This window comes from Scleropages formosus, chromosome 5 (assembly GCF_900964775.1).
Source record: "Scleropages formosus chromosome 5, fSclFor1.1, whole genome shotgun sequence".
Taxonomy (NCBI): Eukaryota; Metazoa; Chordata; class Actinopteri; order Osteoglossiformes; family Osteoglossidae; genus Scleropages; species Scleropages formosus.
Genome location: NC_041810.1, coordinates 9,667,000 through 9,685,547, shown reverse-complemented (window position 1 = coordinate 9,685,547; position 18,548 = coordinate 9,667,000). Strand labels below are relative to the sequence as shown.

General features: G+C 44.6%; 1 protein-coding gene across 1 annotated transcript in view; it reads right to left on the bottom strand.

Annotated features, from left to right (window-relative positions):
* Window positions 1–18,548, bottom strand: part of LOC114910523 (chemokine-like protein TAFA-2) — a 34,167-nt gene extending 15,619 nt beyond the window's left edge. The window contains exon 1 of the mRNA XM_029251952.1: window positions 18,342–18,548. The gene's annotated coding sequence lies outside the window, so the exon portion shown is untranslated. The remainder of the gene's footprint in view (window positions 1–18,341) is intronic.

The following is an 18,548-nucleotide window of genomic DNA, read 5'->3' as shown; positions in this document are numbered from 1 at the left end:
CCAAAGTACCTATGGTAAATGAGCCCTGACGCTAATAAGCAGCCAATGGGGGTTACAGTAAGGGGGGAATGGGAAAGTGGGTCACATGCAGCTCCTGGTGTTGGAGAGACACCCGTGCTGTCAACCCTCGGATGCTCCTTCAGCCTCTGAACCATCTCCCTCAACACGGCTTCGCAGGATCACGTGGAACATCTGCACTTGAGGAGGACCTTCAGTCCCGTGTGCCAACATGACCATGCCTATGATAAAAGCGCTTGTTTGCGGTCCTTCTCGTATCCGAAGGATATGCTCAAGGTCTGTAGTAGATGGCGCGCACGCACACGCACACACACACACACACACAAAGTCACTCCAGAGACACAAATACACCCAAACAGCACATATCCCAGCAAAGCACACAAAACACAGAGATATTAGCACAAGTTTTATGAAATAACTATATTTTAAAGATCCTTTCCTTTCTGCACACATCTGAACTGCGGTTTTTCCACCCTTGTAAATGTGCTCTATTTTTGACCTGGTAGTAAATATTCTATTATGAAAGGTGGATGAATTATGAATGATATGTCTTTCAAATCTTAGTAAAGCATCACATATCTCACAGTCGGTATTTTTAAAAGTGGAAGTGGAAGAGGCGAAAGAGGACTCCGGGACAATAATACTGCATTATGACCTCTGTAGTAAAACTAGAGGAAAACTCTCAGAAGATCGATATGAGGAGCACTTCTTTTATATTTAGCAGAACACATCTGATAGCGCCACTTTATTTGCAATAAAATTTTAATTTCCTAGTAAAAAATGTAACAAGTTGTAGAGATTTATGAAAAAATGATGTGCGCAAATTTTAAGGGCTCGAATTTTATGATGCTTTAAACAAACATTTAAGGCTGATAAATGAAGCACTTGCGAAACAAAAATAAATAAGGATTATGAAGAAAAATAAATTCACATGGGGGAGTATATAAAAAAAGAACATCCTTGGCCTTCCTCACCTTCTTATTATGGACCATTGTCACACTGTACTTATAATGTGACAATGGTGGATATACATTTGAATATGAAGGCCAGTTATTTTCTTTAAAATAAGTATTTATAAGTATTTTGTATAATGATTTCATTTTAAATAAAAACATTGGCTAAGGAACAAGATTTTCCTCTTGATGTTAATGACCTCATTATCTACTGGGGTGTGTTGTGGGGCAGCAGGACACCACGCAGGTTACAGGTACTCGGATATATTGGGCCCGACTGGAACCTTAAAGGTTTGCAGGTCCTTTTGGAGCTCTGTTCTACCCTGAAATACTGCTTCTCTCTGCAGTTTTTTTTCAGTCCTACAATTTGCAGCTAAATTCAAAACCTGAGTCAGACTGGTTCAGTGAAACCAGCGACTAAAGATCCATTTTTCAAGTTGTTCCATGTAATAGTTTCACTAACTTTCAGATACAGCACAGCGGCTTAGCAGGTAGCACTGGTGCCTCACGATTTCTGGACTGCGGGTCTGGAATCAGGGTTGAATCCCATGTTCATGTGGACTATGATAAATCATGTACCCGCACCCCCCCCCTTACCATGGAAACTGCTCGAGTGCTCTCACTCCGCAAATTAATGGAAGGAAGTCAAGTTGAACTTTTTACACTGCCAGTCCATCAGGAAGAAGACTGCTGGACAAGAGCACACGGCAAAATGGTGCCACGGAGAAGGGTGGCTGTGACATTTTTACTAAACAGCTTCAGGCAAAATACCCCTGTATGGCAGGTGCAGTTTGTTTCCCGTACCTACTGTTCAAAAGGGCACATCTGTTGTAAACAACAAAGTTTAGCACTGAAATTCGCCAGCAGGAGGCATAGTGGTTTTGCACTCAAAGGACCCAGGTCTGGATCCCATTCCTGCTGTAAAAATGGGTAAATCAGTGCAAGTCACTTTGGGGAAATAAATAAACCTAATGAAACTGTTCTGCTGTTTCCACCATTTCATTATTAATACCGAAGAGAATTCATTTCTTCTGGCATCACTAACTTGTTTTGGTCATTTTAATTTGTAGTTCAGTCCTCTCACATCAGTTCCGGATGAACGTGGCCTGATCAAAGCAACACCTCTCATGTGTTGTACGGTATTCCCTAAGTTAACCGACAGGGGCCGTGTCTTCGGTTTATTTTAACAGTCTGACTTCATCGCTGTGAGCAGTCATCTCATTTTTTAAAAGGCATCAGAAGAAAAAACATCTCATCTATGTAGATACCATTGCTCTGTGCAAGTTTCCAACGCACCACCGTTCATGTTCAGCTTGACACTTTGCCCTACAGGAATAACAATGAGCTCAGCAATAACACACATCTAAAATCGATAAAGGGAACACGGAGATATATTTTTGCCGTGTTTGGCCGTGTGGTCCGATGGAGCGACGGCCGCATCCTCGGTTGCCCTGCGTGGTCTGAGCGATTTCTTCGCACAAGTCATTGCTGGACCTTTACCAACATCAGTCCAACATACAGAGAAGATCCCTGTAGCTCAGAGCCTAAGGTTCAAAGACAGGGTCTCAACATTGATTCCACAGAAGAGTTTTCACCAAACCGCAAGGCTCCATGAAACGCGCTATAAAGTCTTCTTAAGAAGCTGCTTTCAAATGCACTATATAACTTAATAACATTTTTCTTCATAACTCTGCCTAACAACGTAATTCTCGTAATTGCCGCCATCACTCATAACGCTCACAGCCGCTCTCTGCTCAGTTACTTTTATTTGCATTAAAAGAATGTTAAATGAAATCACACAAAGTCACCAGGGCATGTGTTGTGAACTGAAATATCAGAGGTGTTTCTCATAAGTTCGTGCTGACAGCTCCTCGTGCCACTTTTCGGGTACGAATTACATTTGCTCATAAGTCCGAACTCTCGCGGAAAGACCCTCCGCTGCATCGGACTGCCGAACATCACTTGTTCTGCTGACACTACCCTCACCCTCACCCTAACCCTAACCCTAACCCTATCCCACAGTGCTTTACCACAGCGAACCAGGCTAAATATGTTTTTGTAGGGTAAAACAGAAGGGGCTTCACTTGAATGTGTGGCCTGCAGAGTATAAGTACGTGACGCTGTGCACAGCCACGGTGCGTAGTGCCACTGTTCCGCACTTCATGCTCCTTTACCGTGGTAGGGCTTACGCTGCTTTGAAGAATTGCCGCCACACACTTAATAGAGTAATGAGGAGCCGCACCCATGCTGGGCATCAACACCTCACCCTAGAATTATAAATGCAGAGTGATATTCTTACAATATTTAACAAAGGCAGGTAGACAAGTGGATCTGAGCGCCGCCTCTTAGCCACAAAGTTACAGGTTCGACTCCCACGAGGGCTGCTGCTGTTGTACAGTAACCTGTCCGGCCACACGGACGGTAACACAACGTTCTGTCGTTTGTACCGGCTGGACAGATGAGTGATTTTGAGGTTCGGTTTGTGCTGTCAGTCGGCAAGAGGGGCCCATGTCACTCAGCTGCCAAAAAAGCGGCGGGAAAGGTGCCGGCGCGGGTCCCGGGCGCAGGTTGTTTCACAAAAGGTGAGGAAAGGAGTCTGCGGATGACGGCTATTTTTAGGGTCCTCACGAAATTCATATCTCACATCAAGCACAGGCAGGATCTGACAGGTGATTATGTGCCCGTTTTAATTAGCCACGGGCGTGAATGTACCTCTGGAGAGATGCGCGTTAAAATACTTATCGAAAGAGTCGTTTCCTTCATTTTACAGCTGTCTAAATTCTCAAAGTGGGGCCCGACCCGCTCTCGTGTCTTCATTCACTTTGCGTGACTTTTGTGTCTTCCTCATACATTTTACCTACGCTTCTCTTCCATTACACATCTCAAAGAAGGAGTAACAAGACGTAATTCGAGTGCTTTTCTTCGCGCCCGGATGGAAATGAGGGGCAGTTCGGTCGAGGGCAGAGGGGGGAAATACATTGTTCATGGTGAGAATACAGTGATCGAAAGAGAACACACTCGATACTGTATATACATGTGTTTGTACACCATACTGTATACGCTTAGAAATAAGAGAAATTGGGCCGTAAACATCAGGGAAGGTGCGAGAAAAGCTCCGAAGAAAGGAGACAGAGGAGAGGGCCAACCCGAGCTGAATTTTCTACGAATATTATAAGTATAACCCCCTGTTTACTTTCCAACTGAATGCACAGTGACTTGACAAGTTTGCGCAGGACGCACTGACTGCCACGTTCTCACCAGCAGCACTTTACGCTTTCAGTTCCTCTCACTGAAAAAGAGTTGTCGTACTGGAAAATGCAGGCAGCCCCAAATTTCCATATAACGGCTTTTTTGACACCCAATTTTCGATTCGCCGAAGGACACGTCAACTTGAGGAAATTCACCCGAAGCCTGTCCAAAAAAAAAAAACCTTTATAAGTCCCACGTCGCGCAAGACGATGTACAGCAATTTACAAGAAAACACAATTCGATCCCGAAACTCACTGCCTACAAGTATACCCATTTATTTACTTTATCAAGTGTTTTATGATCATGACATGATTCATGTTCCCGCCTCCAGATCTCTCGGTCTGTTGGTGTGTGAGGAATGTGAGAGTGTTGCATTATGGGAAATGTAGTGAATCCACAGGAGCGTCTGTGAGGCACCTCACTAGGAGGTAAGTCCAAGCTAAGCCTCTTCCGTCAATGCTGGATCTTGGCACAGTGGCGTTAGGACTAATACGCTGGTCCAGATGCTCCAACGGTACCAGTCTCATCATAGGGCCTAGTAGAGGACAACTGGTAGTGTAGTGGTTTGAGTTACTGCTGTTAGATTGAATGGTTGTAGGTTCAAATCTCACCTCCACCTGTAGTACCCTTGAAAAATATACTTACTCTAAAAGTGCTCCAGCAAGAACTGCCCAGCTCTACAAAGGGGTAAATAATCATAAGATGCTTTGAAGAAAAGTGTCAGCTAAATGACAATACATAATGAGGAAAGCATGATTTGTTTCTGAAATGTGCTGCCTAGAAACATATCCATTTCTTATTAATGTAATCATCACGTGTTCGATAATCATGCCTGAATCATGGGTTGACAGGTACTGTAGCGGCAGTGAGATAAAGCTCCATGTTCGTGTCCTCAGTCTGTCCCCGCAGCACAGTAAAGGCCAGTGTCATTACATGGACATTATGCAGTCATATTTGGGTGAGTTGGTTTGGGTGGCTGGGAAAGCATTTTTTTTTTCCATTTAGTAACAGTGAGAAATAGGCTCTTGGAATCCGAAAATTAGATATCTGTAATGGTTTCTAAACTGGATTATTTTCAGATATCAACGGATATCTGTATAGTAGATGCTCCTACACAAGACTCTGTATATAGTTAATCATCAGCTTGCTGTATGAATATAAGAGATCTAGAAAACTAAAATAAAAATGCACGCTAAAACCTAAAAAACAAAATAAGACACCCGGGCAGCATAGTGGCACAGTGAGTAGCATTGCTGTCTCACAGCACCTCGGTGGTGAGAGACGGTGGGTTTGATCCCCACTCAGTCTGTGTGGAGTTTGCATGTTCTCCCTGTGTCTGTGTGGATTTTCTCTGGGTGCTCTGGTTTCTTCCCACACTCCAAAGACTTATTGTTCAGGTTCCCCCATAGTGTGTGAGTGACAGAGGGAGTGTGTTCCACTGATGTATGGATGAGTGACCCAGTGTAAGTCACCTTTGTGAGTAAGGTGTGTGGGCTGGTAACACTACATAGTGTTTGGTATAAGTTGCTTTGGAGAAAAGCATCTGCTAAGTGAATAAATGTAAAGTGACACTTTAGGCTGAGTGGCACATTAATTTGGGTAGGTTCATTCAAGGAAAAATGCACAAAGCTATTCAGACGGAACCAGCAGAGCTTGCATTAATAAGGGAGGCAAAAAATAATCTAATTATGAGGAGTCCAGTGGAAATTTAACAGAGGTGTGTGCACGGAAGCATTGAAACAAAGCGGTAATTTGCAAACAATAACAATACGCATTCAATAGCCTTCCTGATTTCAGTCCATTCTCTTGTGAGTTGATCTGACAGGCTAATTTGCCGTTATTTCTGCACATGCCTCATCTTGCCATCACCTGCAATTTATAACAAGGTTTTACTTGCGCACTAATTTCTGTCTTCAGAGGCACACTGACATCCAGGATGGAGGGGAAGGGCCTGACTCTGGGCCACCTGAATCCGCTGCATAAAACATCACCTGCCCAAGCTAAACCCAATTCCTGACCGAGCCCTGGGGGCGTATCGTAAGCAGAATTTGCACTGGAACGCATTACGAGTTCTTTCGGCAAAGCGTTCATGGTGTCTGAGCGCAGAACGAGTTATTAAGGGATATCTCAAATTCTGTAGCGGCTCCCATATTCACAGCCTCGTGCTAAAATGGAACAATACGGGAGTGTGGCGGTGTGTAGCGCAACTAATGAGAGAAAGACCCTCCAAAAAAAGAGCTGCTAATGGATGCGGTGCATAGCGAGATCGATGACAGCGATGGACGACAGCGAGGATGTGATTTATTAAGAATGCGGGACCGTGTGTCGACCGCCTGCTCAAGCAGAAACGATGCCGTTCCATAGGAGGGCCAGCCGATGGGCTCCGTCCTCCTCCGTCCCACACAAGCCACTGGGCAGCCGGCGGGTAATTGGCTCTCGTGCCGCTCAGACATGCCCCACAGCTGTCACCTGGGCTGCCGCTGACTTTCACAGCACATCCAACATGAGCCGCCAAGGCGAATAAACGCCTGCTGGCCCGTTGGCACGCCGTCCGGCTTTGTGATAAGAATAAAAAAGACGGAAAAGGACGAGAGAGGAGAACATGGTTCTGAGAGGCCCGTATGACATCCAGAGCACAGCCCTGCCCCATCTTTCCCGCTTACACGCTGACCAGTCGCACCCGATGGCATCTTACCTGTTCCACTGACAGCTGTGCGTGTCGCTCAGTGTGAGCGCAGAACTTGAAACATTCAGCGGTGTAACAGAGGATGGGAGCGTTAACTACTCTGCCCCACTGCCGCTCCTAGGACCACTTACCAAGCAACCGAGCTCTTCATCACAGTGTGCTGCCCTGTAAGGCAACGACTGTACTAGGATTTATACCCCAACTGCACCAAAGGCTGTTCTGCAGGATGAGCTTTATGAAGAAGTCGCTGTTGTGCGCTGGACACAGGTCTCTATTATTGGCCTTCTGCATTTCACCTGAACACAATGTTTCCTGTTTACATGCAAATAACGCTACAGATACTGTGGCTCCCATAAAACAGCTGCATTGTAATTATCAAATTATACAGTGCGCACCAAACAGCCCATTTTCCTTCATCATCAGCGAGATACACGTTCATACAAATAAAATCTTTTTCCTCCTACTGATAATAATTGCCAGCTGTTAATATTAAGTGTACCACTTGACATTAAAAAAAATACATTAAAGATTTACTAATGTTATTATTTTTAATCTGGGCATCAACAGGAAAATGATTAACAAAAAATGATTCTAGAAGTAGTGACAATCTGCCATTTGATATTTGTACTATTATTTTGCACACTCATTCCAAAAGTTCAAAAACACACATGGCACTAAAACACAACATCAGTGCAACCAATTAGCAGCTGCAAATGGAAAATCCATCAAAAAGTCAGACTGAAAATAATCTTTTCCCAGTGGTACAGTCTGCATTCAGATGTCTCCACCACTGCTGGCAGACAGTGACCTGATAGGGTGTGAAATATTTTCACTCTGCAGATGAGCTTCCATCACGTGTTTCTGTTATCCCAAAGTAAACTGGATGGATGGATGGACACCATATATATAGTGTTACATATTTACATGTAGTCCTATATTTTATGAATGCTTACAATTTGTATCTAACACTATACTGATTCACAGTGCATCTGTAACGAACACAAAAGTAATGAGTTTTTTGAAATTCATGAAACTACCACATTAATACTGTTATTCAGTGATGTGTGTAATTGCTAAAAGATAATGTATCCACAATTCTAAAACGGTCACAAGAAACACCACCTTGGGGCTTTGAACCTCAGCCGAACCGCAGCCTGAGCTGCACTGATCACATGGAGGTTTGGAAGTTTGGAACATGGGAAGTGGCCGTCCTGCCAAAATCTCTCCTTGAACAAGGCAAAAAATCATAAATGAGCTTAAGGAGAAAGTCAAGAACATCATGCAGGGAAGTGCAGCTGAAACCCCCATTCGTGGCTCCGCAGTAAGAAAGACGCTGCGCAAAACGGGGATACATCACAAACCGCTGCTCGCTACAAATAATGTTAAAGTTCACTTCCAACCTGCTCAACAGCACCTGGCTGGAAGACTGCTGGGAGAGTGTTGTGAGGACTGATGAACCAAAAGTGAAAGATTCTGGATGATACGGGCCCCATTACATCAACCAAAAACCAAACCTTTGTTACTCAAGTATAGTGGTGGCAGTGCGATGGTCTGGGGATGTTTGACCGCGTTTCTACGTTCTAAGGTAGAATGTCTGGCCATTGTTATTTGTCTACTTGGACTTTATCTAATACTGGGTTTTTGGTGAGGAGCTGACCAAATTCTGTATTTATTTACTGTACGTATAGAGTGGCAAAAACAAAGAGCACTGTACACCTACGTCCCCCTAGGCATTTATGTGTACATCACGTACTGACTTGTTCCTTATTGAGAGCCTCCCTGTCCCCCAAGGTGTCGTGACATCAGCAGTCTCACAAGAATCCAAAGGGGCCAAGACACAGCTCTCAGATGATCCCTATTTCCTGCAAAACGCACTAAAACAAACAGCCAGGCAGAATATGAATGAGATTGAGACGCTCGTGTTGTCAGAGACATGGGCCAGGTGCTGTCTGTAATTTCATCACACCTCTCTGACATTTGCAAGAGCCACTTATTGGCTTCCTGCATGATGGGTGTTATTAAAGAAAAGCAGTGCTGCTATTAATGAGCTCTACCTGTTTGTTTTTGCACAGCTGATGAGCATGCTGATGAACACCCGAATGTCCCTATTACATATAGAACCGTGCATTTATACTCATGCACATTCCAGAAGTAAAAGGCAAAATATAAGGAGACGTGAAAGGCTTATAATTTTCTGTCCAGCTCTTTCAGTGGATGCACAAATACAGACATACAGCAGCTCAGACAGCACTGGCAAATCCATGCTAATCAAAATACCACATTAAACTAAATTTTATATATTAAAATGTATTGTAAATTACGTACAGTAATATTCTTATATTGACCAATTGCGAATACTTCGCGTCAATAAAAACTCCAGTCTTTGCAGAAATTAATTTGCATTCAGAATGTAAATACATTTTCGTTTTAGCTTCCCAGTTACAAGATTTGAAATTCATCATTAGGTTCTTCACAAGGTGACAAAATGCATGAAAAATGAATGTATTCTCTGCTGTGTTTGCATAAGAAGCAGAAATAACACATTTTGCAACAAGTGTATGGCGGAAATGACCGATTAGAAAGTACAGAACTCATTATGGTGACAGTTCACAACGTCAGACGCATGAGACAAAAAGGGGTTAATTTCTTACTTGAGATCACTTTTTTCGGCAAATTCCCATTGCGAGGGAGTCAAATTACGATTATTATTAAAAAAAAAAAATCAATGTACACATTAAAAATGTCACCAGAAATGAATTACAACACCAGAATTAAAATTATTTTTGTGCATCACAAAGATAAGACATTTTTTTATAATATTTGTAACAGAGATTATTTCTAGCTTGTCTTTTACTGCGATATTTTCATTCATCTACTGTACCCATCATCAAAACCCCCTTGCTCAGTGTCGGGTCTCAGAGTCCATCCAGGAAGCCCAGAGCGTAAGAAAGGGGACACAGCTTCACCAAAAAATTAAAAAGATGCATCGAACGCTCTTGCAGTAATACCAAGGCTGATGTTACGACTTGTAAAACAAATACGAAAACAACTTTTTTCTTAAAAAAAAATTTGTAGGAAGGTGATCAGGAATCGTCTATTCTGCGTTTTACGCACCTTCTCGTGCGATGAGCATCGGTGCATAAAGTGGGAAGAAACAAACTAGGTTTACTTAAGAATCACACGTCTGCAACTATGTCCCTTTGTCCTAACGTAATGTACAAATTTTATTTCTCCGAGATGTACGTCGCTTGGGCTGACAGCACTACATAGAGTTCGTTGGAAGTCGCTTTGGAGAAAAGCTCCTGCTAGATGAATACATGTAAATGTAAAATTCCAAAAACACTAAAAAAACGCAGCTTCCCTTAAACATAAGGGACCGAATGTGGATTTTGGTTTCTCGAAATGAAAACGGGGAATAGAAGTTCTAACAACTCAATGGTCGGCCTCCTTCCCACAGTCAGCGCAGCGGGACACACCTCTAACATCACACTCTTTGAACATTTATAAAAGTCAATAATTCCTCTGTGGGCCAGCGTTAATGCAAAGCGGCGCTCGCTCACGATGAGGGAAGCAAGAGTAAAATCAGAGTGATGATAATTGGTGGCAAAACCCTCAGGAATGTAATCACAGCTAAAATTACATTTATGAGTAAAATAGCAGTGACAGCTGCTTTTCTGCATCAAAGGACCGATTCCTAGAAAGATTTTCCTAAGTCGCATGTGATAATTAATGGTCCGTAGTACCTGAAATTTCGGAGAAAATGTCAGCAGCGAACATGGGGCGGGACAGGTGCAGGGAGGGCCCTGCCGTCGTGCCGTTCGGCGCCCTTTTCACCCCAATAAAGACACCCGGCTGCGCCTACGGCCCAAAGCGCTCAAGGCGTTCAGCTGCAGACGAGGAATGAAATAGGGAAGGAATAAAACAATTCCGAAGGCGCCGTGGCGACGAAAACAAACATGCGTCACACAGGTGTGGGAAGGCACTCCTTTCCGTCTGTGTGAAAGGGCACATGAAGTGTGGGAAAAAGCAGAGTGAAGACAAAGCAAGAGAGCGAGCGGATCCTTCCGTTTCAACCGCGGATAAGGTTCAACATCGCTATGACGTCTCTTGATTTTTTCTTTCCGGTCCAATTTGAAAGCAAACCCGACCATGAAAGAGTGGGCCTGTGTTTATGTGACACCCCAACGAGACCTGTGACTCACTCCCACAGTGATGACGGATGGGGGGGGGGGGGCGGGGGGAGGATCAGAATTAAATGCCTGCAAAATCAAATTTCCACATGGGACATGGAAGTGAATATCAATGAAGAGCCCGTAATCCCCGCGAGACTCCGGATTAGAAATTAGTGGCTCACTGTAATTACGGAGAATTACGGCAATATTGTGGGACGTGCAAACATGATCAGGAAGGGAATGGGAAAGAGCCGTCTTTTGGGGATGCATCCTTATGGAGACCCCAGGACATGCCCATCCCATACTCTAGAGAGAGAGAGAGCGAGAGAGAGAGCGAGAGAGAGTGTATATCTTATCCTCTATGAACCATGAACGACCAAACAGCAAATTTTAGCAATTAAATTTATTCATTTAGCCGACACTTTTCTCCAAAACGACTCACAATGTTAAACTACTTACAATTACTTACCCATTTGTACAGCTGGGTGTTTTTTTTTTTTTAAACTGGAGCAATTCCATTTATGCCAAAAAATAAGATAATAGAGAAAGTGACCAAGGTTTTGTGTATATATGTACGTACTGTATTTATTAATAAATCTGAATCATTAAATTAAAAACGCAGTATTTCGTTTTCACTTTCTTAGGATAAATTCATGTTAGGCATCATCTCAGAGATAAGCAGACAATTTGTGGCACAAATTATAATTCATACACGCCATGGGTTCCTGTGAAGTGTGTCAATTTCATTTGCAGAGGGAAATGACAAAATAGCCCAACATGACCTTTTCTTTAGAACACAATCTTTGGCTGTTTTTGCCGTCTGCTTCATGGCGGTATTTGCGCCGCTGATTTTGCATATCTTTTAAGAAAGAAATCACTGCAGTTCTTCAACTCGTCCCCAGTTACTGGAGTGCCGTGAACGCCGTCCCCCCGCGACTGTAACACACACTAACAGTGTGTTCGGAATTAGTGCCGCTGTTATTCCAGCAAATCTCTCGCTGATCCATATGGTTACTTATGCTAATGAGGCCCCGCTCGGCACTAACAGCAGGGCAACCCTAAAGCAAAGTGAACCCCACTGGATCAATTCGCTTCCACCAAAAGCTCCGCTTCCCCCTCATGTGTCTCCAGCTCATGTTCAGAATTCCGAATGGTAAAGACGAACAAAACTCATCAATTTCTCATGTGACTCTAGTTTTACGCATATTCCCTTTTCTTTTTTTTTTTTTTTTTAAATCTGCACACTTTGTCTCCTCAACCTAGAAACACATCTGGGTGCGGAAGTATGTTCACAATTCGATTTGTTCATAAATCCGAACATGACATCACAGTCAATAAAAGCTTAAAACTACAGGCAGCCCTCGACTTCTTCACGGGTTAAGTTCTGTAATAACCTCTGTTGAAGCTAGAATTAATTTTAAAAAAAATTCTCTCTAAGACTTTGTTTCATTTTTCTCCAACAGCTCATCCTGTGCAGGGATGCTGTGTCCCAGAGCCTATCCTGAAAAAGCAGAGCATGATGCAGGAAACACTGTGTACAGGACAGCAGTCTACTGTAGGAGTAGAACCACACACACCCACACACACACACACACACACACACACACACACCATTCCTGCAACATTCATCAGCATCTGGTCACTTTGATTGTATAGTAATGCAAATTGAAAGTGTAACAATAGTGATTTAACTCCATTTATTTACAGGACATGTTCTGTAAAAGTCTCAACCATAATCACAATTTCTTTTTTTTTTTTTTTTTTAAATTAGCTGTAAAACTTCTTTTGTAGCATTTTCTTTTAATTAATTTTAAGCTACATTAAAATAAAATAAAAATACATTGTCCCCAGAAATGACTATTTAATGCTGATTGTTGAGTGATTTGCACCGTAAACTTGCAACCCGTCACGTTCTTGCTGTTCAAAGACCCTCCCTCACAAACACTAGACACGAGCTGTAACTGGTGTAACCCATTAACAGCTGGATGTAGAAACACGGGTGACGTTCATGCCGCGAAAAACACGTTTTTGAAAGTAGACGAGTGAAGAAAAATGCGTTCATTGTACTTACAGGCTATTATTGTTGTGTTGATGGTCCGTAATAGTTCTATAACCCCGTTATAATAAATCATTTCGACTGATGCTGCTTTAAATGCTTTAAACGTGTATGGAACGACTTGATCTGGATTAATGAAAAGCAACAGAAAATCGCAAAAGGCAAGCCACCCAGGGACCTTTTTTCTCCATTTCAAGGGAAATGTGACCATTTCCGAAAGCCCGTCTGCAGGCCCCAGAGCCCCCTACGGACTTCCTCTCGCACAAACGGAAGGATCTCAAATTCACCGCGAGTGTCGTCATCTGACCATGAAATCAGAGGTAATAAGAGGGACCACAGTAATGTCCAGCGCAGCCCGGAGAACAAAGGGACGCATGAAGAGCAGCTGTTTCACCCGCAATGAGGCGGCTCTTCGGACACAGCAGGGAAGTGTAAAATGCTCGCAAATGCAATATGGCACCAAATAACACACACACACACACACACACACACACACACACACACACACACACCTGGAGGCGAGCATCACTCCGGCAGCCAACATCTCACAATTCCCTAACCGCATCAGTTAAGATGATGTGAAGTGTGATAAAAATCACGATAACAGAGGATCCACGCAAACTTTGAAATTTAAGTTTGGGGAATAAACACGGTTTGCTAAAAAAGAAAAAAAAAAAATGTAATGATGTCTTCTCAGTGTTGTCTCCGGCTGGAGGGGGGATACCATGCAGACAAGGGTAAAGAATACCAGGTAAAGGTACAGCATTGTTTCCCCATCTGTGCCCTACTGGCAGCAGGTGGCGTAGTGGTTAAAGCTGCCAGTTTGCACTAAGTAGAATCAGGTTTTAATTCCACCTCCTGCTGAAGTACCCTTGATCAAGGTACTGTCCCTGAATTCCCGCAGTAAAAATTAAGCTGCTGCATAAATGGGGAAATCTGTGTAAGCAGTTTAGGGGAAAAGTTTCAGACAATAAATGTACATGTACAGATGAGGCGTCCATGTCCCACACGATCAGACACTCGGACAGCCCCGCTCGGGGTTCCACATGATTTCGACAGCCAGCAAATGCTGACAGCGCACATGGGGGGAACCAGAGAGGCCTGAGTGTGTGAGTGTATATATCAATGGCACACATGAATGCAATCAACTGCAGCACAGAAAATCACAATACTCCAGCTTTTTGAGCCTCCAGAAACATGATGCTGGATTTGCTCCAACTGGAAGCGGATGTTCTCGTGGATCCCGGTGCCTCTCTGCGCTCCATGCATCTCCTCTCCACCTGCACATCTTGCACACATATATTCTATTCGCACTTGTACTTCGGAGCTACATTAGTTGACTGTGGTGCCAGTTACATGTGCTCACTTTTTTAGAGTGTTTTTCAGCTCTCTCTCACACTCTCTCTCAGAGAGTCCAGTGCAACTCATACAGGAGAGAAAGAGACGATGAGAGCAGCAATTTGAGATGCACACACACAGTCATGGTCACGATCCACAGTCCACCCTAGGCGCTGCAGGTAGAAATGTGGTAAAAATCAAAGTTAATCTATTAGCCGCTGTGGCTATCCAATTCCAGAAAGACATCAGTGAAAAGAACTTGGCAGAGGAGCCTTTACCATGTGAGAGCAAACAGAGCCGAACACAGCGGAACTGGAAAAGTGAATGTCAGACAGGACCCCAAAGGCAAGACACACGGACATATACTGTAGACAGACAAAAAATAAACTTTATTGATAGAGAAGGAATTATTTTGCAAGGCTAAAGCAGCACATATAAGACAGTCGTGACACTGGAACACCACTGGAATAAATAAATAGTACAGAAACAGACTGTTTCCTGATTAGTGAAAAAAGGTAAAACGCAGTACTGCCAACTGAGTAGTGCAGTGACAGCAAGAGGTCAGTACCCCCGATGGAGAGAGGACTCCTTACGGAGACTACTGATACCTGGCAGGAATAAGATCTGGTGGATTAGCATGTGGGGACCACTGTGTTGCTGAAGGTGCTCCTTGGTTCAGCCCAGGAGCTGCGCTGTGGGTGCGAGAAGCTGTGCGGAGCTAAAGGGAAGGACAGGACTGTGCATCCCAAGGTGGACCTAAGAAGCAGCACGGTGGCACAGCGAGTAGAGTTGCTGTCTCACAGTGCTTGGGTGGTGCGAGAGGACATGGGTTTGATACCCAATCAGTCTGTGTGGGTTTCCTCCGGGTGCTCTGGTTTCCTCCCACAGTCCAAAGAAGGTTCACCCATAGTGTGCGAGTGACAGAGAGAGTGTGTTCCACTGATGTATGGATGAGTGACCCATCATAAGCAGTGTAAGTCACCATGGTGAATAAGGTGTGCGGGCTCATAACACTACACAGAGTTCACTGGAAGGTGCTGTGGAGAAAAGCGTCTGCTAAATAAATAAATGTAAGCAGCAGTGTGGCTGAAGGGCCGACCGGCTCCGAAGAGGCTTGCCCACCTGGGAGTTAGAGTGCAGAGGACCACAGGCAGCCACTCGATGGACAAATGGCTTCAAAGGCAGCTCACATGAATGTGGCGAATGTGCTGAACCGTCAGGGAACCGCAAATGCAGGACTCTCCTCGAGCAAACCTAACAGAAAGAGGACCTTCTAAAGCGGCGTACAGTTGAGAGCTCAGTGGAGGACCACTCTTCAGGAATGTGGGTGGCACCAGTGGAGCTTCTCATCTCCTCTATAAGAGACTGCGGGGAAACTCCGATAAGGGCTGCAAAACACTAGTAATAAGAGCGCTAAGTGGATCTATAGGGTTTTAATAATTTGCCTCATTGGGCCATATGAAGTCAACTGTTACAGCTCGGTTATGATCGTTCACAGCAGGAGAAGGAGGTGCTCGCGTACAGTACGGAGCTATGAGGGTAAAAGCTGCAGGCTGCGCCAGCAGTGAGAATCATCCAGATCCACAGAAGTTCCACAGCAGCTGCAACAACCTACAGTCAGCGTGACTCAACGGTATGAAAAATGGCGAGTGAAAATATGAGACGATGCCCATCGAGATGTTCTCACGGGTTTGCCAGCATCTTGGAACGCTGGACGTTCTGGGTGTCGACACACAGCGCCGGCCCGGAAGGGTCTCCTTCCCCCCGGTAGGAACATGTGACACGCGTGACACTGGGAGGAAGGAATGGCATTGGTGTCTCGAGCACCGAGAGCCACATTGAAGGTCACTTTGGAGAGAGCGGTTCTGAGGTGGCATCGGTTACGGCACCGGCACACGGGTACGATCTGGTGCCGACCGCAGTGCCGTGTCAGCTCCTCCATCTCCGACAGCAAACACACTTTACCGCCACCGGCAGCACTTCACCCACCCCCCCCACCCACCCACACACACACACAAGCCCTGCCGTTGGGTTTGAGCCCAGGGGAACCGTTAAAAGACCACATTTAATCCTGCATATTGCCAGAGCATATGGGGAATTCTGACACCTGAGCTCATTTCCTCAAAAAGGGCTTCTTCCTTTTCCCTCGACTGCCGACTGCAGCCGCTCCCACGGGCTCTACTGGACCTGCAGGCTGAACGTGACGCACACAAGAGCCTATAATCATCATGAAGAATTCCCATAATCATCTGGAAGAATTCCATTCATCAGGAACAATTTGCATAACCATGAGGAAGAATTCCATAACCAAGAAAAATATTTCCCACAATCATCAAGTAGAATTCCCATAGTCACCCTCCTGGAAATGAGGGCCCCCTATTAAAAAAAAAAAGTTGCATGAAAATATCTTTAAAATATATTTTGAAATTAAACTGCCAGGAAATTAGGCTGCCAACCTTTCAATGGAAAAACTGCAGGGAAAAAAAAAAATATGTTTGTCATCATTTCAATTTTTGTGCTTGTGAATTTTTAACGGATATAAATTAATTCTATGATAAACAAAAAAACAACATTTAAAATTTATTTCCATATTTGTCAACACACATTTCAAAGCAGCGATGGTATTTTTAATCTTAGTGAAGAAAACAAAAAGGAAAAGCGGCAGAGCATATTTGAGTCAGTGATGGATGATTCTTATTGTCAATATTAATTGTTTATTAATATATTAACCTCTGTTCCCTTGTAACTGTTTCACTGCAAATGAACATATAACATGTTTTATCTCGCTGGTACGAAACTGACCCTCATCAGATGTGAAAAATTAATCACCATTAATATTTTATATTTTATATTAATATTTTCTGCCTTGATTCCGTCCATGATACCAAAACTAAGCATCAGTAAACTATTGAAACCGCCAGCAGTGATTTCTCATGGGGCCCTAAGGTGAAACAAGGTATTTGAATTTAGTTTTTTTTGGGGCGTAACACGCCGAGGAGTTCGTGTAAGTGTTCAGTTTGGAGCAGGAAAAGCGCTTATTTCCCCCACGATCACGGACTATTCGTTATTAGCTGGTCAGACAGACATGTGCGCCTCGTGCGATTTTACTGTGGGGTTTTACCGCGTTCTGCTCCTCCGCCGGGCTCTTCGCGCGGCTTTGTTCTTATTTGTCGTGGACAGCCGGTGTTTCACGCGCACATTTACCCCCCATCGCGGTGTTTTCCCTCCCAAAAAGTCACCCTCGTGGCGCACGATTCCCGAACGCGATCCGATCCATAATAATCGCACCGCTGAAACAAAAACCGCGTGCAAAACGCCGCGCGCGATGGATTGTCGCACCACACAACGCGATGACACGCGCGCTTCACGCGACAGCAACTCGGTCGCGCGAAGCGCTCGTGTCGTCGTCACGTGCGCGCCGCCAGAAGCGCCGCCAGCTGCACCTTCCCTTCCTCGCAACTTCGGCGCCTCCGTCTCACTCGCTACGAGAACCGTCAGCGCCGGCTTCTCTGCACCTTCGCACCGCTTCGCGAGTTCGCCGAGAGTTAATTGGAGCGAAAATCGCAGCTCGCCGCGAGCGAAGGCGCGAGGACTTGTCTTCATTCTGAACTTTAATGCAATTCCGAGGAGCGGCGGCGGCCCCGGTGCGGCGGATGGAAACCTTTCTTTCTTTTCCTTCCTGCTTAAATTTTATTTTTTAAAATAAAAGAAAACGTAGTTTTTCCAACACTTGAATGCAGATCATGTCCTACATGATTAAGAGCAGAAACCCCGAATCCAGCGGCGGTCACATGTACGCAACCGGAAACAGAGATATACCAATATAAATATAAATATGAATATGAATATAGAGGGGGAGAAAGCCGTACCTGCTGCCCGGTGGCACCTCTCGACCTTGACTTTAGGAAATGACCATGTTTACTCCATGTGCGCCGTGTCCTCCCTCCCCGGAGCTCCAGGAGCAGAAGCGCGAGGACGCGAGCGGGACGCGCGCCTCCCACGGCGGACTGAGGAGTCGGAGAGCCGCGCGCGCTGCTGCCTCTACATCACCATCATCGTCGTCGTCACCATCAACA